At 40.3% G+C, this 25316-nt stretch overlaps 1 protein-coding gene across 1 annotated transcript in view; it reads left to right on the top strand.

Moving 5' to 3' along the window:
* The first annotated feature begins 1058 nt into the window (after positions 1–1058).
* c20h11orf49 (chromosome 20 C11orf49 homolog) overlaps positions 1059–25316 on the top strand; it is a 95910-nt gene continuing 71652 nt past the window's right edge. The window contains exon 1 of the mRNA XM_033038612.1: positions 1059–1155. The gene's annotated coding sequence lies outside the window, so the exon portion shown is untranslated. The remainder of the gene's footprint in view (positions 1156–25316) is intronic.

Genomic DNA, 25316 nt, shown 5'->3' with positions numbered 1-25316 from the left:
CTGTGTGAAAAAGTTTTTCCTCGTCTCAGTGCTAAACAGCCTACCTCTTATTCTTAAACTGTGGTCCCTGGTTCTGGACGCCCCAACATCGGGAACATGTTTCCTGCATCTAGCGAGTCCAATTCCTTAATAATTTTATATGTTTCTATAAGATTCCCTCTCATCCTTCTAAATTCCAGTGAATACAAACCCAGCCGCTCCATTCTCTCAGCATATGACAGTTCAGCCATCCCGAGAATTAATCTGGGAGTCCAGCGATCGGAGCACTCCCTTCTGGTGACCCCCGGCGAGGGCTCACTCACTCCTTGATGAAAGGTTCACGCTGCGCCCGCTGCTGAAGCTCCGGGCCCGTCTCCGGGAAAGGCCGCACCAATCCTTGGTGTACTTATTATAATGTGTTCGTGTCAGCAACACTTCATTCATTGTAATCACATTAGCTGATCTGCTTGTGTATGGCTACTTCCAACACCTGTAATGTCTCTGTGAAAAAATAACTTGAATGCAACACAAAATGGTATCATGGAACATAGAACAGTACAGCACAGGAATGGGTCCTTTGGTCCATGATGTTTGTGATAAACATGATGCCAAGTTAAACTGATCCCATCTGCCTGTACATGATCCACATCCCTCTGTTCCCTGCACTTCATGTGCCTGTGTAAAAACCTCAAGTACCATTATTGTGTCTGCCTCCACCACCACAAACCCTTGTAATAGGTTCCAGGCCCCAACTACTCTATGTGTGTGTGTGCGCGTGTGTGTGCATGAGTGTGTGCATGTGCGTGCGTGCGTGCGTGTGTGTGTGTGTGTGCATGAGTGTGTGCATGTGCGTGCGTGCGTGCGTGCGTGCGTGTGTTAAAAACACAATTTGCCCTACACATCTCGGTGTAACTTTCCGCCTGTCACCTTAGAGTTATGCCCTCTAGTGTTGGACATTGCCACCCTGGGAAAAGGGTGTTTGGGTCATTGGAAAATTGTTTAGGACATTAAACTAAATGAAACCATTGATGTGAAGGCTAAGTTTGACGTGCTATTGATTTATTAATTTTCAGGCCAGAGTCATGTTCTCACTTACCTTGAGGATGCAGTGAGTCAACTATTGGAGTATAAGGAAGAACACAGTAAAATAGGGATTGCCAGATTCCTTGCTGATTAGTAAGTAAAATAAAGCTTTAAGTATTAATGTATATTTAAATTGCAATTATTTACAACAAATCAATGTATTAAGATTTTTTTTTGAATGAAGATTGTTTTAATTTACCAAAATAACTAAGGCCTTTTGTGTTCCAATTCATAGATTAGATAAATGTGAATTTCATATTTGCTTTGTTATAGTCTTTATAAGGTAACCTGTTAATATATATTTGTATCAAATAATTATCATGTGAAGATAAAAATAAGTTTTTCATTCTATGATATTGTTGCATGGACTAAATGTTCTGCTCTCAGCTTTTGTTATCTACTCCAATAGTGTGAATATGTCTGTAATTCTAAAGATCCCTTTGTGGTACATTGATTTCCCATCAGTTTTAATCAAACCTATTTCAGTGTGATTTCTGTATTTTTCCAAGGAGGTATTTTAAGATTATTTTTGACTCATACATTTATATAGCCAGTTTAGTTTATGGAAATGTTTTAAAAATCTGCTAATGTAAATAGCTGTCTCTAGCCTTGTGGTTTGCTGTTCGTAGATGCTTCCACACTATATTTTTCCTTCCCTGTTCTTTGCCAATTTCCTGTACTCTTTTACTGAAAGCATTAACTCCTTGTAATTCTCAATTTCATGGACACCGTTGTCCCTTGTATCTCAGCCAAAGAACTATTTTAGATACGCAAGCCTTGTTGATGAGCTTCTTTATGCTGTTCACTTACATGGACATCAGAAGGCCTTGTATTGTCCCAGAGTACATCCCATTCATTCACTCAACAATCCTGTCCTCAGACTGATGAGAGTTCACAATGCAATGGCAACTGGATGGTACCTTTTAATGTGGAATACAATCATGGCCACTTCACAGAACCATAAAATGTCTGAATGCAAGGAGATATCAATTTATTAACATGGGATAAAGTATAAGGTTTCAAAGAAAGAAAATTGGAGGGTCCCGATGGAATGGTCTTCATGTCCAACTCTTCCCGTTTGGAAGCTGATTTTATCAATCCAGCTTTTGCCCAACTCTCTTCATAAATATGTCACAGCATCTGAAGGTTCACTTCGTAACATTGTGATTAATTTAGATAAGGGAGAGAATAAAGATATAAATACATGTCACTGGCAGTTTTTGGTTTTGCACTTAAATAATGAAAACTGCAAATTAAAAGTACAAAACCCATAATGTTGGTGAAAGACATCAAGTTAAAATAGCTCATCCTCTAGACATCAGTTTAGAATAACTAACCACAGCCAGTATTTAATCATCATGTGGAATAATTGCATCTCGTTAGGATGGTTGCATTCACACTGTTCAGATTAATGAAAATGTGGTATCAGTATAATGCATCTGCGTATTGAGATTATCACAGATTATCTCCGCTAATCCTGTGTTTTCAGATGTCAATGCTGGCTACATTTATTTATTTATTTATTTATTTTTTATTTTTTTATTTTTATTAGAAGTACGGTAAATTACAATAACACACAACACATATATCTTAATACATTTTTTGTACCGCTTCATTTTTTTTTTTTTTTTTTTAAAGCTTTAAGAAAAAGATAGAAGTAAGGAAAGTAAAGAAGGTGCGCAAGAGTTGTGAAGTGCAGAAGAGTGTTGGGAAAAGAAAGCCCCTTAGAAAAGAAGTTAGAGAAGGAAGTAAAGTAAGAAAGTAGACCCTAGAAAAGAAAGAAAAAGAAAGTAAGGACAATCGCTCTATTATAACATTAAACTCCGCAGAAAGACTACCAACCAAGTCTGTTTTTGTTGTTTTATCTCCCAATGCCAGGTCCTGATACCATTTATTTATTTATTTTTTTTTATTTATTTTTTTTATTTTTTTTTATTTTAAAAATTACTATTGCACCTCATGCTTGTAATAGGTCCATAAACGTAGACCACGTCTTTTGGAATTGGTTTGCTTTATCTGCTAAGAGGAATCTCATCTCTTCCAGATGTAATGTTTCAAACATATTTGATATCCACATTTTTATTGTTGGTGTGGGCGCATTTTTCCAGAATTTAAGTATGAGCTTTTTTCCCATTATTAGCCCGTAATTGAGTAAATTCTTCTGATACACATTTAATTCAGGGATATCTTCCGATATCCCAAAAATGATCCATTCTGGTTTTGGTACCAGTTTTATTTTAATTAATTTTGAAAAAATATCAAATATTCCATGCCAGAATTTTTGGATTTTTGTACAAAAAATAAAAGAATGCGCTATGGTAGCTTCTTGACACAGACATTTATCACAGATTGGTGAAACATTGGGAAAGATTTTATTTAATTTAGTTTTTGAATAGTATAGTCTATGTAATGTTTTGAATTGGATAAGCGTATGTCGTACATTGATCGAGCATTTATGCACCTGTAGTAAATGTTTATCCCAGCTCTCTTTTGAAATTTTTATAGCTAATTCTTGTTCCCAGTCTCTTCTAATTCCATCTGTTGTGGGTATTTCTATGTTTAAAATGATATTATATAAGTACGATATTAAGTTAGCTGATTCCGCCTTTGTCTTCATTGCTTCATCCAGTAAGTCGGAAGGCATATTATGATAGTCTTTTGTGTATTTTTTCAAATAATCACAAATTTGAAGATATTTAAAATATTGGTTATTTTTCAAATTATATTTCAGTTGTAGTTGTTGAAATGATAGTAATTTTCCCACTTCATACAGATCTTCGAGCGTTTTGATTCCCATTCTTTCCCAATGTATAAATGATTTGTCTATGATTGATGGTTTAAACGATGGGTTATTGGCTATTGGTATTGAGAGAGATAGGTTTCTTAATTTTAGATTCTGTTTTATTTGTTTCCATGTTCTAATTGTGCTATGTATAATTGGGTTTTTATTATAATTTTTATTATTCAGATTTATTGGTGAGAGGATAATCGCTCCTATATTACTCGGGGAGCAATCCCCTTTTTCCATTACAATCCAGTCCGCCTGCTGGGCAGAATTGTCCAGCAGGTGAATCATATTTTTAATATTTACTGCCCAATTATAATACATAAAGTTAGGGAGCGCTAGACCCCCCCACTCTTTTCGTTTATTAAGGTGTGTTCTTTGTATTCTATGGGGTTTATAATCCCATATGAAATTTGTAATGTCTGAGTCCAATTTTTTGAAAAACTTTTTTGGGAGATATATAGGTATTGATTGAAATAGGTATAGAATTTGTGGTAAGAAAATCATTTTTATAGCGTTTATTCTGCCTATTAAGGACATCGGAAGTGTTTTCCAGAATTTAATCAAATTATTTAATTTCTTAAGTAGGGGATTATAATTGGCTTTAAACATATCCTGGTAATTTCTAGTAATTTCAATTCCCAAATATTTGAATTTTTCTGTAGCTATTTTAAAGGGGAATTTCCTGAGATGTGTTGAGTCTTTTGGTTTTATCGACATAATTTCACTTTTGTTCCAATTTATTCTATATCCTGAAAAGGATCCAAAGTCCTCAATTAAATTTAATATATTCGGTATACTAATTTGTGGTTTTGTGATGTACAGTAGTACATCATCGGCATATAGGGATATTTTGTTATTTGAATATTTTGTATTATAACCGTAAATATCCAGGTGTGTTCTTATTTTTTCAGCAAGGGGTTCAATTACTAAAGCAAATAACAGCGGAGATAATGAACAACCTTGTCTATTGCCCCTTGATAGTTCAAATTTCGAGGATAATATATTATTAGTTAGTATTCTAGCCGTAGGTTTGTTATATAATAGTTTTATCCATGCAATGAAGTTCTCTCCCAATTGGAATTTTTGCAATACTTTAATCATATAATCCCATTCTACTTGATCAAACGCTTTTTCTGCATCCAGTGAGATGATAGCTAACTCTTGGTCGTGAGATTTATGTGAGTGCATTATGTTAAGCAAACGTCTCAAGTTATTGAATGAATGTCTCTTAGGTATAAATCCTGTTTGATCCTCATTTATTAATCTACTAACATACCTGCTTAGTCTACTGGCTAGTGTTTTCGCTATTATTTTTTGATCCGTATTTAACAAAGCAATAGCTCTATATGAACCTGGTTCTTCTATATTTTTATCTTTTTTAAGTATTAATATGATCGTTGATTCTGCTAGTGTTTCAGGTAAGCTTTGCTCCTCAAAAGCATATGTATACATTTTCTGTAATCGTGGAGTAACTATGTCATAAAAAGATTTATAAAATTCATTACTGAATCCATCTGGTCCTGGTGTTTTTCCATTCTTTAGTGTTTTTATTGTGTCTTCTATCTCCTTAGAAGTAATTTGTACATTTATTTATAAACTATTTGGACAAGGAAGTAATAACATAGGCTGAGCAATAGAAAGTCTTTTAAGATTCCTTTGTTAACAAAAGTAATTGGATTAAGTAATTGTAATTAATTAAGTAATTGTAAACATACTTTGAAGTAATTGAATTAAGTTCTTTCATTCCTTATTTTAGCATGGTTAGCCCTGTTGTCAATCAGCTGTTTTACTCGTTTCTAATTGGAACTATGTAATTTGTACGATATGCCAGGATTTGAGTTCATATTGAGATTGGCCCATTCATACATTACTTGAATCTGTCAAAGACAGGACTATGAAATTCTGTTGACGCCTGCCAGACAGGATCCCAGAGTTGTAAACGCATCGTACCTGAGAATTGCAGACATCCCAGAGTTGTAAACGCATCGTGCCTGAGAATTGCAGACATCCCAGAGTTGTAAATGCATCGTGCCTGAGAATTGCAGACATCCCAGAGTTGTAAACGCATCGTGCCTGAGAATTGCAGACATCCCAGAGTTGTAAACGCATCGTGCCTGAGAATTGCAGACGAGCAACTGCAACAAGACTGTAGAAATACTGAAAATCTTTTCTTGACTTTGTTTATTTTGCAACCATGAGAAAAGTTATCATATTCTTTCAATGCTGAAGTATTTCAACAAATATTTGAAAGTGAATCCTTTTTAAAACCAGGAGTCTTGCATCCAAACTGATCGAACATTTTTTTTCAATTTAAATAATTTAATTCAAATCTTCAAAATAAGACTATAAATTGAATACACAATACAAAATGTAAAGCTGCTAATGTCTTAGATTGGTCGGTGGGGGCGCTGCGAGACAGCTGCCCTGCCAGCAGCGTGTTAGTCAATTCTACTTTTTTTGTTTATCTAGTATGTCCAAATGTTTGTTTTAATGTCTCGGTGTGTCTTGTGTAGGGGTGGTGAGGGGGGGTAAGGGGGGAACCGCTTTTGGTCGCCCCCTTCACGGAGAGGCGACTTTTTCCATGTTGCCTCCTTTGCGGCCTAACATCAAGGATTGGTGCGGCCTTTCCCGGAGATGGGCCCGGAGCTTCAGCAGCGGGCGCAGCGTGAATTTTTCATCGCGGAGCGGGCGAGCCCTCCCCGGGGGTTGCCAGAAGGGAGTGCTCCGATCGCTGGCCCGCGGCAGCCTGAAGCCGTGGTCTGCGGAGATTCCAGCTGATGGAGACAGGGATCCCTCGTTGGGGACCCCGGAGGAGAAGAGCCCTGACCGCCGGCCCGCGCCCAACATCATCTAGAAGCCGCGGACTGCGGTGCTTCTAACCGCGGGCGTGGCGGGGACTTACTATCCGGAGCGGGATCCCTCGCCGGGGATCCCTGGAGAATAGCTCCGACCGCCGGCCCGCGGCTTACAATAGCTTGAAGCTGCGGTCTGCAGTGTTTCTAGCCGCGGGCGCGGCTGGGTCATAGCATCCGGAGCGGGATCCCTCGCCGGGGATCCCTGGAGAATAGCTCCGACCGCCAGCCTGCGGCCTACGTCATCTTCAAGCCGCAGTCTCCGGTAGGGAAGCACCGATTCGGGACTTACCTTGCCTGTACATCTGGCCGCCCACAGCGGCGACTCCAGAGGTTTATGGACCCCACCACGGGGAAAAATGGAGGAGGACTGACTAAACTTTGTGCCTTCCACCACAGTGATGAATGCTGGGTGGATCTTTGTGTTAAATTTTTTAATTGTGTATTGTGTGTTCTTTTTATTGTACCGCTGCTGGCAAGTTCATTTCACTGCACTTCATTGACTCTACTTCCTGAGAAGATTACGGAGATTCGGCATGTCGAAGAGGATTCTCCTAAACTTCTACAGGTGCACAGTAGAGAGCATTCTGACTGGTTGCATCGTGGCCTGGTTCGGCAACTTGAACACCCTGGAGCAAAAAAGACCACAAAAAGTTGTGACCACTGCCCAGTCCATCACCGGCTTTGGCATCCCCACCATCGAAGGGATCTATCGTAGTCGCTGCCTCAAAAAGGCAGCCAAAATCATCAAGGACCCACACCACCCTGGCAACACACTCATCTCACTGTTGCCATCAGAAAGAAGGTACAGTAGCCTGAAAACTGTAACATCCAGGTTCAGGAACAGCTTCTTCCATACAGCCATCAGGCTATTAAACACAACGAATAAGCCATGAGCTCTGAACTGCAAAAGACTTATTATTTGTTATTTGCACTACATTTGTCATTTACTGAACGTGTTATTTTTTTCCCCATTATATACAATGTTTACATATTCACATATTCTGTTGTGCTGCAGCAAGTAAGAATGTCATTGTCCCGTCCGGCACATATGATAATAAAACACTCTTGACTTGACAGTGACCTGGGTTAACTGGACAATTGGTTGGTGCTGCTCACAGCTCCAGGCACCTTGGTGGGATCTTGATTTTGAATGCTATGTAGAGTTTTTACATTTTTCTATTTGGTTTTCTCCACATACTCAGTTTCCTCCCTTGTGTCAAGGGCTTGGTGGTTTGTTAGTTGGTTAACCAGCTACTGTATCTTAGTGTAGGTGAATGGGAAAATAAATGAATGTTCGGGACATGAGAAAGAAATGGGGACTGAAACAAACAGAATAGCTTTTCCAAAGAAGTGTGTAGCAAGGAACAGCAGATGCTGAAGAAGGGGCTCGACTCAAAACGTCACCTATTCCTTTTCTCCGAGAGGTGCTGAATGACTCGCTGAGTTACTCCAGCTTTTTGTGTTTATCTTAGCTTCATCAAAGAGCTGGTCCAGGCACAATGGTGAACATTTTGACTTACATAATCATGCAATACATTTTGAGCAAAATGCCATTCCTTCCAACCCATTTTAATTTTGCCTTTTTATGCTCTACTTTTGAGCAGATGCTGATTCTTGCTCATTTGTCCATTGGCACCAGCACACCTGTATATCTCAACTTAAAGTATTATGTGCAGGAAGGAACTGCAGATGCTGGTTTAAACCGAAGATAGACATCAAAAGGGTGGAGTAACTCAGCGGGACAGGCAGCATCTCTGGAGAGAAAGAATGGGTGATGTTGCGTGTTGAGACCCTTCTTCAGATATTTTATTTGTAAATCCCTATGAAATAAATCTTGTTATAGATCTTAGCACATAATTTCTGATATCAATAAGACCATACGATTCCAAGAAAATTTTTGCCAACAGAATAATGGAATGAGTTTGGAGACATCTGGAGCAGGCATTTGGATGGATCCTGTGCGTTCTATGTTGATCTGAAGGTTGCTGCTTTCCCTCAGTATGCGCTGCATGGCATTACAAAGAAACAAACATTCTATTACTGTCGTCAAAACTACAACAGGTCGATATGAAACCCAATTATACCTCCTGAACAACTTATGAAATCTGTATTTGTTGTATGTGTGAGTTTGTACGTTTTAAATGATGTGTGAAGTGGAAAATTGAAAACCAATACTGCTTTTATTAAGAGAAATTGTAAACATTAGGTCAGGTATTGGAAAAGCAACACAGAGGTAAATGGAAATAAATAGATTTAAGGTTCCCATGAGAAACAATGTGGTTTAAAAAAAATAGAACATTCTACTGGATTCAACATTTAACATTCTATTGAACCCTTGTGCAGTCTGAAATTTGTATTGAACTGATTGCTATTTCTTGCATTTTAAGCATTTTCTGGTTGATTTAGGGTTACAGATTTGCTTCTTTGTACAGTTGTACAAGTTTACTTAATTAAGGAAATTACTCTATTCGAAAAATGATACTTCCGGATAAGAACTCAGCAATGGATTTACTTTTAACATTGGTACACACAATTGCTGGGGAAACTCAGCGGGTGCAGCAGCATCTATGGAGCGAAGGAAATAGGCGACGTTTCGGGCCGAAACCCTTCTTCAGACCCTTCTTCTAGAGTCTGAAGAAGGGTTTCGGCCCGAAACGTCGCCTATTTCCTTCGCTCCATAGATGCTGCTGCACCCGCTGAGTTTCCCCAGCAATTGTGTGTACCTTCGATATTCCAGCATCTGCAGTTCCCTTTTGATTACTTTTAACATTGTTAGCTTACTCATTCTGTGAGGAAGGCTTGTGCTGAAATGATTGGTTTATCTGCTAATGGCTTTAGCACAATATATTCTGCCACATTGATTCTTAATTTCAGCCAAGCTGTCTGGAGATGAGCTGAATAACTCGTGTCACAATTGCTGCCTTGTATCTGCATCCGTCGAATCAATCATTGCTCGTGCCTTTCCTTCTATTTTCTTGCAAACAGTTATCCTCAGCAGACTTCTTGATACATGGAAAGGATGGTACACAGTAGACTTGTAGCTCCAACCGTGTTTGCCATGAGTTTGAGAAATCTTGTGCTGGAACGTGCTGGAGCTTGAAACTTACTGCTTCAATAACTGAGAACATTAGAAATACTGTGGAATGAAAGGAGATAATGCAATACAAAAACAGAGCTGCCAACTGCATTACGACTGCTATGTAAGTGGATAATTTGGGTATAATTTGTATATAATTCTTCCCATCCAAAGTTTATGCAGGTTCCAAAAAATAGTCATAAACCCAAAATGTTAACTCTGGTTCCCTGTCTACAGATGTTGTCTAACCAATGGTGGTGGGGGCGGGTTCTAGCACTTTCTATCCTTAATTTAAAATCCCAGCATCTGCAGTTTCTTTTTCACTTTCAAGAGTGGGAGAAAGATGGAGTAAAATGTTCATTCTGTTGTTATCTAATTCTGCCACTACTACTTTGAGCTGTGCCAATCATTTGATAAATCTATTCTTAGCGATGATTTTATGGCAGACCTCACATAAACAGAAAACCGTGATTGCAAGATGTTCTAAACTATGTTTAAAGGAGAAAGAGGATGAAAAGGGGCAGGAATAGATCAGCCAGGACAGGTAGAAATGAAGAGTGTACACAAATACGTGCAATGGAAGTTTTAAACTTTGATTACATCTTTGGAAATATGTTGATTTTCAAGCAAGCAGTATTGAGTGTAAATGTCTATACTGAGGGTAACATGGTAAGGCAGGAATCAATGAACACTGACAATATTTTTCAACTCAATGTAACTTGAACAGCAAATTATAATTATAAACTTAAATGCATTTGCATGCACAGATGTCATAGTTTAATTTTAAATTTTGGCCATAAAATGATGTCTGAAATATTGCCTTAAGCTAAAAAGCGATGGCCTCTGGTTTTCGACAAATTCTGACTGCCTACCAACATTTTATATACTTCTCTCAGGTCTGCCTTCAACATCCAACACTCCAGAGAAAACAATCCAAGTTTGTCCAACCTCTCATATTTAATATCCTCTAATCCAGGCAGTATTCTGATAAACTCCTTCTGCATCCCTTCCAAAGCCTCCATATCCTTCATGTAATAGGGTGACAGGAACTGTAGACAACATTCCAAAAGTTGCTACATGGCTTCCTTAAAACTCAAAGCCCTGAACAGATGAAGGAAAGAAAACCACATGCCTTCTTTACCGCTATATCTATTGTGTTGCCACCTTCAGGGAGCTATGGACTTTAGACTTGTAGCGTTTGTCAGCACTGGGCCTGTACTCGCTGGAGTTCAGAAGGATTAGGGGGGACCTCATTGAAACTTACCAAACAGTGAAAGGCTTGTATAGGGTGGATGTAGAGAGGATGTTTCCCCTAGTGGGAGAGTCTGGGACCAGAGGTCATAGCCTCAGAATTAAAGGACATTCCGTTAGGAAGGAGTTGAGGAATTTCTTTAGTCAGAGTGTGGTGGATCTGTGGAACACGAGGTGAGGTTTTGCTCAGCTGTAAGGTAAATGGGGAACATTGATTTAAGGGAGCTAGTGAAATGATTGAATGGAGTTGTTGGAACTGAATTATTGCCAGCTGTGCTGGGTGTTTGGGATATCGTGCATGCACGGACAGTGATGTAAATTGCCCTAAGTGTGTAGGGAGTGGATCCAAAAGTGGAATAATATAGAACAAGTGCGAGTGGGTGATCAATGGTCGGTGTGGATTCGGTGGGAAGAAGGGCTTGTTTCCATGCTGTATCAATTCAGTCAAATTGGGAGATACACTGATGATCAATGGAATAGTGTAAACTGCGTAGCTACGAACTAGGAACTTGAAGTTGGATTATCTTTTTTGGGTGGGATAGGGGAGAGTGTGGGCGTTAGCTGAATGGCCTCCTTTCTATGCCACACATTTTTGTTCATCTGCAGTTGTCCTTGAAATTGCTGGTGTGGCACTTTATTGAACCAACGCAGTTTTCCTGGTGAAGTAATAGTTTCATTCGGCTGTGAAGCTTGCTAGAATCTGGAGTTGCCTGTCATGGAGTCCGCTTAAGTTTTCATGTTTCCTTCCCTGAAATACAAATAATTCCCTTAATGCTTTCCTCGTGTTATATTTGAGAACCTCTTATTTATTATTTACGCTATATGAGCAAACATATATTAACTTTATATAGAGTATAGTGTCTTTAATTTTACCTCTTGGAGGAATGAAGAATATTGTGCCTAAAATATTTTGGTTGCAAAGTTAGTCTAAGCACCCTGTGTTGGGCATATTCTAATGTTGAGAATGAAGAGTTGGTGGCATTAACTTCCCTGTAACACAGAGAGTGCTGCAAGCTCGGCACCAGCAGGGCTGTTGCACAAGGAAGTTCCCTGCAAGGTGTGCTCAATGAAGATTTGAACGGGTAATGGCAAACATAAACCACACTTAAGCCTCAGATATTTAAACACATTATATTTTATTGTTGGATTATTTCTTAAATTCATGCCTGTTGGGTTATTTCTCCTCATTTGTGCGGGGAAAGGCAGCAGCCAGTTCCACAATTTGAAAGCACTTTGACAGCAACGACAGAATTCTCACATTAATCCTCTTTGGGAATTCCAAAGTTTCTGTCAGTTCTATAGAATAATGATGGTATAGGGCCATCTGTTTTGCCAGAGTGGAAGCTATTTTGAATTGCTAAAACTGGAAACTTTCAGCTGATGACTTCTACCATCAGATTATACAGTATCATTTTCAGAAAGTGTTGAATAAATGTGAGGTGATATATGACTGTAATCTCAGATGTTAAAATAAATATTTATAACAATTAGTTAAGCCTGTCTGTTCTGTTCTCAGCATCTTGTGAACTGCCTAAGTTGATCAACGCCTGGGTATTGTGCTGATATTCCATCTCTTCCTCTGTCTTCTACATCCAACAAATGACATATACCTTCATTATTCTAGTGGATTCTCATCTTCAAATGCTTCAATCACCTTCCCTCTCTTATTAGATTGGAAGTGACAATGTTGCATGTTGATTATGCAATGCTGAATTACATCCAGTTACTATGGGTTTTCATCACAAGAGCAGTATGTGTAATGTTAATTTTAATGTAATAAACAATGCCATAGGGTCTGCAAAGTGATAACATTATCATGAAAAGACTGGAGGATATTATAATATATAAATATTATTTATATATATTGACCCTGTTGTATAATAATTTAGACAAAGGAAAATGGAAAACAGTCGCAAGCACTGTACAAAGATGATGATTGTACAGAAGGTATCCATTGCAGTGTAGACCGTACTTCATTTGCCTTCTGTTAATAAGAATCACATGCATGTTCTGCACATTATTGATTATATGTACACCATGCAGTTCATGTTGGCAGCACACAGTTCAGCTGCCACTTGCCATGGAGCTGCATATCTTTGCAGTTATGTCATGTACATCTCATGCCTATGACATAACTGACTGCAATTGCTTCTATCAACAAAATGGAACTTTTTAAATCAATATGAAACGCACCCAAGACAATCTGCTTGTGTTATGAAGCAGTCAGAAATGCCAAGGTTACTTAAAAACAAATTCATTTTCAACACCCAGCACCATTTCAATATTGAATGTACACATTCTTTAATAATACAAAAGACAATGTGCTGGAGGAACTCAGCCAGTCAGGCAGCATCGGTAGAAGGAGATGGACAGGTGGCGTTTCTGGATTGTGATCCTTTCCCAACTAATGGTAGATAATTGGAAGAATGGTGAGGGCTAGGAGAGGGGTAAGACCCAGTGATAAGTAGATCCAGGTGGTGAGGGGTTGACTGGCAGAAGAGTCAGTTGGGGATGGGAAGGATGGAGATAGTAACCGAGGCTGGAGGCGGAGAAGAACATTGATGCAAACAGTGGAATCTGATAAAGAAGGAAGATGGGGGAGTAGAACCGGGGGGGGGGGTGGGGGGGTGTAGAATGGAACCAGGGGAAAGAATACTGGGGGCGTTGGGTAGGTAGGAATGGGAGAGGAGTGGATGGAAGTACAGCAACTGGGTGAAGTGTGCGGGTAGTGATAAGAAATGTGTGCATGGGCAGCAGAGGGGGGGGGGGGGGGGGGAAATGAAAAGGGGGGGTGCTACCTGAAATTGGAGAATCCATTGTTGGTACTGTTAGTTGGGAGGCTACATAAGCAGAATACCAGGTGCTGCTCTTCCAGTTTGTGAGTGGATTCACTCTGGCAGTGGAGGAGGCCCAGGGCAGACAGACAGACAGATACTCAGATGGGTAGGGGAGAGGAACTGAAATGTATTGCAATCGGGAGCTTCAGCTGCCCCTGGTGACAGTACACAAACCATTCACTCAATATTCCCAGCATCTGCAGTCTCCTGTGCATCTGCTCTTCAACAGTAGTTAGGGTGCTACTATTTTACAAATGGAAGGTGGAAGGGGCATCTACTCAGTTTCTGAATTTACAGCTATGTAAAAATGTAGTAATATTCTGACGAACACAGTAGATACACAGGAACAACCCCTGTTCTCTGTTACCTACAGTGTTTAATGAATGTGAGCAGAGGTGTATTTGTAAAGGTGACTATAACTCAAGCTGAATTGAGCCATAGATTGTTTCATGTTATTTTGGAAACGTTTTTTACTGAGAGTGGGGTCAATTAACAGGGTAAACCTGGGGTAACTCTTATTGTGGCAGAATGTTGAAGTATTCTCCCACTCTGTAACACACACCTCCTGCTCCCAACCAGCTATTTCATCAATGACCTTCCCTTCCATATTAAGTTAAAAGTCACCATTTTTATTTTCAATGATCAACTCTTCAGATAATGAAGTAGCCATGTGTGCATGAAGCAGGAAGAATACATGGTACAGGACATTCATGCATGTGTGTTTTTGATTTTCTGTTTTTGGATTGAATTCTGTTTTTAATTTGTGTCTCTGTGATGTCTTTATTACTTGTTATATTCCGATTATATGTTATTCCGATTACTATGTAAGGTGTCCTTGAGATATCTGAAAGGCGCCCATTAAATAAAATGTATTATTATTATTATTAAGGCAAGAGCTGTTTCCAAAGAGAGCAAATGCAGCTGCCTATACATGGCAATGACAAGCATCTTGGGATTGGGATTTACAAGTTTATTGTTGTGACATGTACTGATGTAGAGTGAGAGCTTCAGTTTGCATGCGACCATATAAAGGGTGGTGTTTATACTAATCGAGATGCCGGCAGAGGCGGGTATAATGATGACATTTAGAAGTCACTTGGACAAGTCCATGGATAGGAGAGGTTTGGAGGGATATGGGCCAGGCACAGGTTAGCAGGACTACCTTAGTTCAGCTATTTGGTCTGCTTGGACTGGTTGGGCAAGGAGCATGTTTCCATGATGTATCGTTCTATGACTCAAAGCAACGAACGAGGACACAGTGAAATAAATGTAGAAAATGTTGCAATCACTGAGTTATTCGGATAACATTGTGGAAAGAGAAAGAGAGTTAAACGGGTCAAAGATCCTTAGTCAATACTGGGCTTCAGAGATAACAGATTACTTTACCTCCCTTCCAGAAAGCCAAATTTGAAGATAATGAGATTTTCATTTCCATTTTTCTTCTGGTCTTCGATGATAAACTAACTTGCTTAGTCCCTTAACATTTAAGCTGCCTGACAACATTAGCCCTATGGCAAAGCAGAGATTATTGGTATCCTTAAATCTCTGCTGCCATATCTTCTTTTACTCATCCTTATCTCTTCCCTTATTCACCTTAGCTTTCCCTGACATGATGAATTATTTCATTACTATCCAGTATCTCAAGCCTATTTGACTCTTCAGTGCCCCATTACATAACATTGTTTTCACTTTCAATTCTTCGTCTTCATGCTCATGGCGGCATAAAGCCTAAAGTTGTGGGACAACTTGTTCTATTTGATCTTATTTGATTGTGCACACCAATTGTTGATTGCATTCGTTGAAACAGGGCAGACCACGTGAAGGTTGCAATCTCCCACTTGTGATTAAGTCTCATATTCACCATTCACTTATTGTTTATTGTCAGTGATGTCCATTCAGCGTGTTAAAGAACTGTTTATGGAATTATTTATGTTTCCTGCATTGCATGACGGAGCACAAATGGAATTTTTAAACTTCAACAACTGTTTTCCTTCATCTCCAAGTTGGAAAAAACCAGCATTGAATAACAAATGTTTGCTTGGCAGCCGCACAGTTCCCTAATGACCGGGAATCCTCAATTCATGGCGATCCACATTTCTGTGCTTTGAGCCGTGGCAGGTGCAGAATGAGGTCATGATTTTGCAATATAACATTCTTTTTGCTGCCGTGCTTTAATCTGCCGATACGTTATTAGGGTTAGTGTAGGAAGGAACTGCAGATGCTGGTTTAAACCGAAGATACACACAAAAAGCTGGAGTAACTCAGTGGGCCAGGCAGCATCTCTGGAGAGAAAGAAGGGTCTCGACCCAAAATGTCACCCATTCCATCTCATCAGAGATGCTGCCTGTCCCGCTGAGTTACTCCAGCATTTTGTGTCTTATCTTATGTCATGAGGGCTATTATGCCTACTGCTGATTATGAAGCCATCTGCTCACAAATTCTGGATGTTAAATTTGTTTATAGACACAAAATGCTGGAGTAACTCAGCGGGACAGGCAGTTACACTTGTTTATTTGTTCAATAGTGTTGTACCTCACAGTTGTAAACTATCGAACTTTCTTGCAGTCAAGCTTTGGATGAATCAACTCTGTGGATGAGCAGCAGAGTTAATCATAACATGAATGTATGGACCAACCACACATTATGTCCTGCTCAATTCTTTGAATAGTTTTTTCCCCTAGTAACTGTAAAATTGGACAGCACCCTAGCTTACGGAAGGACCGTTCAGAAGCCTGATAAGAGAGGGGAAGAAGCTGTTCCTGAGTGGTGGTGCGCGCTTTCAAGCTTCTGTACCTTCTGGCAGATGGTGCAGGGAGAAGAAGGAATGACTGGGGTGGGAAATGTCCTTGACGTTGTTGGCTGCTTTCCTGAGGTGTAGATCGAGTCAATGGTCATCTACATATTTGTAGATGGAGTTAGTGCTGAATTTGATTGCACAGTTGCGAGTGTATAGGGAGTATAGTAGAGCATTGAGAATGCATGTTGATAGATCAGTCTCTAACATATGCACCCTTGTTTTCTTCCTTTTCTTGCAGTTTGTACACTATCTGCCTCATTGTGTTCTTCTGTTACTTGCACCTTATACACAATAAATAAGAAGAAACCAGAAAACAATGACAATTAGGTTCAATGTAAAGAAATGTGAATTATGGGGAGAATGGGGTTAGGAGGGAGAGATAGATCAGCCATGATTGAATGGCGGAGTAGACTTGACGGGCCGAATGGTGATTCCGCTCCAATCACATGACTTTGGAATTGATCCACTTTAGATCTAAAAGAATAATACTGAGTACTTTTTAAATAGTGAAAGGGTAGAAGTCGTGGACATTTCAAGTGTACATGGCATCATTAAAAATCCATCTTAACCACTGGAACCATCTGAAAGGCCAGTAAACATATGTGGCAGTCGGAATCTTTCAGTGGGAATTAATCTTGCGTAGAAACAGGCCCTTTGGCCCTACTTGCCCACACCAAGCAGGATACCCCACCCTTTGCTCAGGAAGGGAATTGGATGGGGTATTTACCTTTGCTTTCAGTGCAGAGGTGTTTATCTAATTGTGGAAGATTTTGGAGACTCAATTGTGCTGAAAGTAATTTGTGCTTACATTTTCAGTGATCTCTTGCTGTAGATGTGTTAATAGGTTAACAGCAATTCGTTCTTCCCCTGCACAATTAAAGCGTGGAATAATCTCCACCCAACTATAGTTACCCAACCAGATGCAACTAAATTTAAAGTAGCTCTTTCTTCCCAATAACCCTTTCTGGCTTAAGCCCTCCCTTCACCACCTCCAGTTTAAATTCCATTTGGAATATTTTGGAGGACCAAGAAACCAAGAACCGAGGTGAAATGGAGCTAGTAGTGCTGATAGGTAAAACAAGTTAGATATAGTTCCTAGAGCTAACAGAATCAAGGGATATGGGGAGAAAGCAGGAACGGGGTACTGATTTTGGATGATCAGCCATGCTTATATTGAATGGCAGTGCTGGCTCGAAGGGCCCAATGGCCTACTCCTCCACCTATGTTTCCATGAGCTGAAAAATTCTATATTCGTTTTGCCTCATCGGTTATAATTTGGGGGGTTTTTGTGTGAAAATAAAGATATTTTACGTAAAGAGAAAATAACTTAATGCCACACCATCTGCACATTCTGCCTTCACACCCCCAGTACCTGAAACCTGTTCAGTTTGCACATTTAAAATGAGGTAACCTGGCAACAGTGGCCAAGAGCTAAGTCAGTGTAGCTATGACATCTTCTCCACATGTCTGGTATCTGTAAACTCCGGTTTGGGCTGTTGAGTCACCATTTGACATTTTGTCAACCAGATGGTTACAGCTATAATTATTTGGGTAATTTATATTCTTTCAAACATATTTTTAATGCACATGCATTATTACACACACAATCATTTTTTGAAAAGAAACAAACTTACAGACTAACGTGTAGGAAGGAACTGCAGATGCTGGTTTACACCGAAGATAGAAGATAGCAAAATGCTGGAGTAACTCAGCGGGACAGCCAGCATCTCTGGAGGGTCTCAACCCAAAATGTCACCCATTCCTTCTCTCCAGAGATTCTGCCTGTACAGACTAATGTGATGCACTGAGAGAGGTGCAATAGGTACTCTGATAAGCAGGAGCAGATTTTTCTACTTGATTTGCCACAAGCTTGGAGGTTTAATGGACAGTGTAGACTTCAAAGAGACATAGGTAAGCTGATGGCGTGGGTGAATAGATGCTAGGTGAAATGTGAAATGTTATATTTTGGCCAGAAGAGTAGTTAAATAAATAGGACATTGAGGGAAGTTAGTTACTATGCATCAAATAGCTGGAATAAACTTCCTGAAGATTTAAGACTTGCCTCAACTTTGACCACTTTTAAAACAAGACTGAAAACTTTTATGTTTACTTTAGCTTTCAGCTAAATCTTAACTACATTGCACTTTTAACTTTTGCACTTTTTATAATGCATTTTTAATTTTGCATTTCTTTTCTTTTAGTTCTTCTATTTTATTTCATTTTATTATTTCATTTATTGTATGACATGTTTTTATGTGAAGCACTTTGAGTCTGCCTCGTGTATGAAATGTGCTATATAAATAAAGTTGCCTTGCCTTGCCTAGTGTAGAAATAGCCGGGGCTATGACAGAAATATTTCAAATGTCATTAGAAACGGGAATAGTCCCCGAGGATTGGCGTACTGCGCATGTTGTTCCATTGTTTAAAAAGGGTTCTAAGAGTAAACCTAGCAATTATAGACCTGTTAGTTTGACTTCAGTGGTGGGCAAATTAATGGAAAAGATACTTAGAGTTAATATATATAAGCATCTGGATAAACAGGGTCTGATTAGGAACAGTCAACATGGATTTGTGCCTGGAAGGTCATGTTTGACTAATCTTCTTGGATTTTTTGAAGAGGTTACTAGGGAAATTGACGAGGGTAAAGCAGTGGATGTTGTCTATATGGACTTTAGTAAGGCCTTTGACAAGGTTCCTCATGGAAGGTTGATTAAGAAGGTTCAACTGTTGGGTATAAATGCAGGAGTAGCAAGATGGATTCAACAGTGGCTGAATGGGAGAAGCCAGAGGGTAATAGTGGATGGCTGTTTGTCGGGTTGGAGGCAGGTGACTAGTGGGGTGCCTCAGGGATCTGTGTTGGGTCCTTTGTTGTTTGTCATGTACATAAATGATCTGGATGAAGGTGTGGTAAATTGGATTAGTAAGTATGCAGATGATACCAAGATAGGGGGTGTTGTGGATAATGAAGAGGATTTCCAAAGTCTACAGAGTGATTTAGGCCATTTGGAAGAATGGGCTGAAAGATGGCAGATGGAGTTTAATGCTGATAAATGTGAGGTGCTACACCTTGGCAGGACAAATCAAAATAGGACGTACATGGTAAATGGTAGGGAATTGAAGAATACAGTTGAACAGAGGGATCTGGGAATAACCGTGCATAGTTCCTTGAAGGTGGAATCTCATATAGATAGGGTGGTAAAGAAAGCTTTTGGTATGCTAGCCTTTATAAATCAGAGCATTGAGTATAGAAGCTGGGATGTAATGTTAAAATTGTACAAGGCATTGGTGAGACCAAATCTGGAGTATGGTGTACAATTTTGGTCGCCCAATTATAGGAAGGATGTCAACAAAATAGAGAGAGTACAGAGGAGATTTACTAGAATGTTGCCTGGGTTTCAACAACTAAGTTACAGAGAAAGGTTGAATAAGTTAGGCCTTTATTCTCTGGAGCGCAGAAGGTTAAGGGGGGACTTGATAGAGGTCTTTAAAATGATGAGAGGGATAGACAGAGTTGATGTGGACAAGCTTTTCCCTTTGAGAATAGGGAAGATTCAAACAAGAGGACATGACTTCAGAATTAAGGGACAGAAGTTTAGGGGTAACATGAGGGGGAACTTCTTTACTCAGAGAGTGGTAGCGGTGTGGAATGAGCTTCCAGTGGAAGTGGTGGAGGCAGGTTCGTTGGTATCATTTAAAAATAAATTGGATAGGCATATGGATGAGAAGGGAATGGAGGGTTATGGTATGAGTGCAGGCAGGTGGGACTAAGGGAAAAAAGTTGTTCGGCACGGACTTGTAGGGCCGAGATGGCCTGTTTCCGTGCTGTAATTGTTATATGGTTATATGGTTATAATAGAGGGGACAATTCTTGAAGTACAGATCTATGGGGTATTTATACATCGATCATTGAATGTAGCTGTGGTAGCTTGAGAAGGTGGTTAAACGGACCTTCCAGGATCCTGGGCTTTATAGACCTGGACTAAAATGTAGGAGTATGGAGGCCATAATGAACATTATAAAATACTGGTTTAGCCATGTGGATAATTGTGTCCAGCTATGGAAGCCAAACTTTTCATTAAATGCATTGGAGAACACGGATGGTTTCCTTGGAATATAGGTTGAGAGTGTATCTGCCAGAGGTATTTGTGAGGGGGACAGGCAGCATCTCTGGAGAGAAGGAATGGGTGATGTTTCAGGTCGTGACCCTTCTTCAGACTGATGTCAGGGAGTGGGTGGGACAGAGATAGAATGTAGTCGGAAACTGGTGGGAGAACTTGGAAGGGAGAGGGGATTTAGAGAGAGGGAAAGCAAGGGCGATTTGAAGTTGGAGAAGTCAATGATCATTCCGCTGGGGTGTAAGCTACCCAAGCGAAATATGAGGTGCTGTTCCTCCAGGTGCTGGGCCTGTCAGTTGGTTTGACATTAATAGAGTAGATGGAGAGAGATAGATTCAATTTGTAGCCGGGTCAAGTTGCAGGCACTGGGAATAAAGGCAATTGAACAAGAGGAGAAACCTTTTATGGAATGACTGATTAGAGTCTGGAGTGCACTTCCATGAATAGTACTAGGTACGTATTCAATTACAGCTAGATAAATATCAACAAGGAAATACGTTGTAAGGCCATGGAAATGGAGTGGGATAGTTGGACTGTGTGAATGGAATCGACAAACACGATGGGCTGAGTGAGATACACCTTCATCAGGCTGTCATTTATTTCTCTCTGCTTTTTCTCTGCTGGAAGAAAATTGAAAGACAACATTTCAATGTTTTCATTTAGGACATTTTTAGATGTGAATATTATAAAATGGTATCTTGTAAACCCAGGGATGTTTTTTATTACTTAACTGATTGCAATTTGTTGTGTCCATTGCTTGCAATCCAGGCAGTACACTGCCTTTTATGCATGGTGATTTCTGGGATTTCCACATGCAGCAAATGCTAGCGGTGTTAGTGAGTGGCTGCCTGCATCAGCAGGGATTGGAGAAAGTGATTTAATAGACAATAGACAATAGGTGCAGGAGTAGGCCATTCGGCCCTGCGAGCCAGCACTGCCATTCAATGTGATCATGGCTGATCATCCACAATCAGTACCCCATTCCTGCCTTCTCCCCATATCTCCCGACTCCGCTATCTTTAAGAGCCCTATCTAGCTCTCTCTTGAAATTATCCAGAGAACCGGCCTCCACCGTCCTCTGAGGCAGAGAATTCCACAGACTCACAACTCTCTGTGAGAAAAATTGTTTCCTCGTCTCCGTTCTAAATGGCTTACCCCTTATTCTTAAACTGTGGCTCCTGGTTCTGGACTCCCCCAAAATCGGGAACATGTTTCCTGCCTCTAGCTTGTCCAAACCCTAAACAATCTTATATGTTTCAATAAGATGCCCTCTCATCCTTCTAAACTCCAGAGTATACAAGCCCAGCCGCTCCATTCTCTCAGCATATGACAGTCCCGCCATCTTGAGAATTAACCTTGTAAACCTATGCTGCACTCCCTCAATAGCAAGAATGTCCTTCCTCAAATTAGGAGACCAAAACTGCACACAATACTCCAGGTGTGGTCTCACTAGAGCTCTGTACAACTGCAGATGGACCTCTTTGCTCCTATACTCGACTCTTCTTGTTATAAAGGCCAACATGCCATTCGCTTTCTTCACTGCCTGCTGTACCTGCATGCTTACTTTCATAGACTGATGAACAAGGATCCCCAGATCCCATTGTACTTCCCCTTTTCCCAATCTGACGCCATTTAGATAGAAATCTGCCTTCCTGTTTTTGCTACCAAAGTCGATAACCTCACATTTATCCACATTAAACTTCAATTGCCATGCATCTGCCCACTCCCCCAACCTGTCCAAGTCACCCTGCATTCTCATAGCATCCTCTTCACAGTTCACACTGCCACCCAGCTTTGTGTCATTGCAAATTTGCTAATGTTACTTTGAATCCCTTCATCCAAATCATTGATGTATATTGTAAATAGCTGCGGTCCCAGCACCGAGCCTTGCGGTACCCCACTAGTCACTGCCTGCCATTCTGAAAGGGACCCGTTAATCCCTACTCTTTGTTTCCTGTCTGCCAACCACTTCTCTATCCATGTCAGCACTCTACCCCCAATACCATGTGCCCTAATGCTTTCTGAAAGTCCAGGTACACTACATCCACTGACTCTCCCTTGTCCATTTTCCTAGTTACATCCTCAAAAAATTCCAGATTAGTCAAGCATGATTTCCCCTTAGTAAATCCATGCTGACTCGGACCGACCCTGTTACTGCTATCCAAATGTGCGGCTATTTCATCTTTTATAATTGACTCCAGCATCTTCCCCACCACCAGTGTCAGGCTAACTGGTCTATAATTCCCTGTTTTCTCTTCTTAAAAAGTGGGATAACATTAGCTACCCTCCAATTCACAGGAACTGATCCTGAGTCTATAGAACATTGGAAAATTATCACCAATGCATCCACGATTTCTAGAGCCACTTCCTTAAGCACCCTGGGATGCAGACCATCAGGCCCTGGGTATTTATCAGCCTTCAGTCCCATCAGTCTATCCAACACCATTTCCTGCCTAATGTGGATTTCCTTCAGTTCCTCCGTCACCCAGATCCTCTGGCCACTAGTATATCAGGATGATTGTTTGTATCCTCCTTAGTGAAAACGGATCCAAAGGACCTGTTCAACTCATCTGCCATTTCCTTGTTCTCCATAATAAATTCACCTTTTTCGGTCTTCAAGGGTCCAACTTTGGTCTTAACTAATTTTTTTCTAATTTAATATGCTGCCGGAGTCACTCCAGCACTTGGTGTGCTGCACAATACTTTTTTATTCACTACACTTTAATTGTCCAGAATTTCATTGAATCATGTAACGTTCTATTGGATTGCAAGATAGGAAAAGTTACTCCTTTATTTAAGCAGGGGGATGGTGGTGGGCAGTGACAGCAAACAAAGAACTACAATCCAGTTGCTTAACATTTATCATTTGGGAACATTTTGGAAGCTATTATTAAATTAAATAGTAGGATGCTTAGAAATATTCAGTTAAATCAGGAAAAGTTAATCTGGAAATCATGGGGTTTGACTAATTTTGCGGAGCTCCTCAAAGAAGTGACATATAACGTGGATGAAAGGGAACCAATGGATGTACAATGCTTGGATATTCAGATGGCATTTTATATCAGTTTATTGCTGAAAATAAAAGCTAATGATGTTTGGGAAGAACATTGGCATGTGAGAGGTTTGTCTAGCTGGCAGGAAAGTGAGAAGAGGCATAATGACTCCTATTGTGCTTGGTAAAATGAGATGTGATGTATCGTGGGCATCTGTGCAGATGTGTCAAGTTTTACAATGAACATTAATAATCGTTAATGTAGTTACCAAAGGTATGTTCTGAGGTGAGGGTCGGCAGGAAGGTTAATTTTGCAAGTGGACATATGGGGGCTGCAAAATGATAATATGGGATTAAGTGAGTGGGCAATATTTCTACTGAATGGAATATCGTGTGGAATTACCGTTTTGGCAGGAAAAATAGGAGAGAAAAAACCCCAAGTTTAAATATTCTTCTTATTTCAGGAAGAAAGGGAATGCATTGAGAACAATGGTGTAGGATTTGCTGGACTGATAGCTGGAGTGGGTGCAATGGTTTGTCGTCATTGAGGAATGTCACCGTACTCTTGATGGGATCATTTAGCTTTGTGGATATTTCTCCACAGTACGGCTACAAATGCAGAATAAGAGCAGAACAGAGGCAACTTTGCCACCACCTGTCAACCTGACAGCGGCAATACTTGTTTTCATACATCAAACTCTTGTGGGACCAGGCAGAGGATTTTACACAAACTAATTACTCATGCAAGAATATGGCAGAAACATCATTAGTTAAATATGCAAAACATTTTATTTTAAAGAATGTTTGTTTGTAGTATAAAATAAACCCCTTTTGATTTATGAGTACTTGTACAATGATAAGGAATAGTAAATATACTTGGCTACGTACATGAGAGGAAACATTCTTATTATATCTGCCCTGTTGGGATACCTCAGGATCTTTCACTGTTGTATACAACAGCAGATACAAGTCTAACCTTCCCAATCATGGCACATTAGACAAACGTCACCCATTGCTTCACTCCAGGGATGCTGAGTTACTCCTGCTTTTTGTGTCCATCTTCAATTTTCTTTGCCCCGCTCTGGGAGTAGAAGTGGGGGCGGATCCGGATCCGGATCCACAACGGCCGTGAGCCCCGGGCCCAGTTCGACGATCGTTTGCCTGCTTCTGCTGCTGTTGGAGGTGAGACGTTGCATTGCGCCAGGGTCTTAGGCCTGTCCCACTTTGGCCGTCAGTTCCACGACAGGCCGTTGGCACGCGAACATTTCATTCGTTACAAAAATTTCGGAGCCCCGCACGATGTCGTGCACAACTACATACCCCTCCGCGCTTCTCAGTGGGACCAGCCCCGTGCGGCCATACGATGCCCGTGTGCCTCAACGCGACGACGAGGTCGCGTAATTTGCGTGTGAAGGACACGTAAGTGGGACAGGCCCTTTATGTAACTGGATTAAGGCTGGATGTCATATTCCTTGATCCCTTTACTTTTGGATAATGTTGTGATACAAGGCGATGCATATGAACTTTCTGACAGCAATATCCC

This window comes from Amblyraja radiata, chromosome 20 (assembly GCF_010909765.2).
Source record: "Amblyraja radiata isolate CabotCenter1 chromosome 20, sAmbRad1.1.pri, whole genome shotgun sequence".
In the NCBI taxonomy this organism is placed as follows: Eukaryota; Metazoa; Chordata; class Chondrichthyes; order Rajiformes; family Rajidae; genus Amblyraja; species Amblyraja radiata.
The sequence above is the reverse complement of the archived record's forward strand: the minus strand, read 5'-3'. Positions and strand labels throughout refer to the sequence as shown.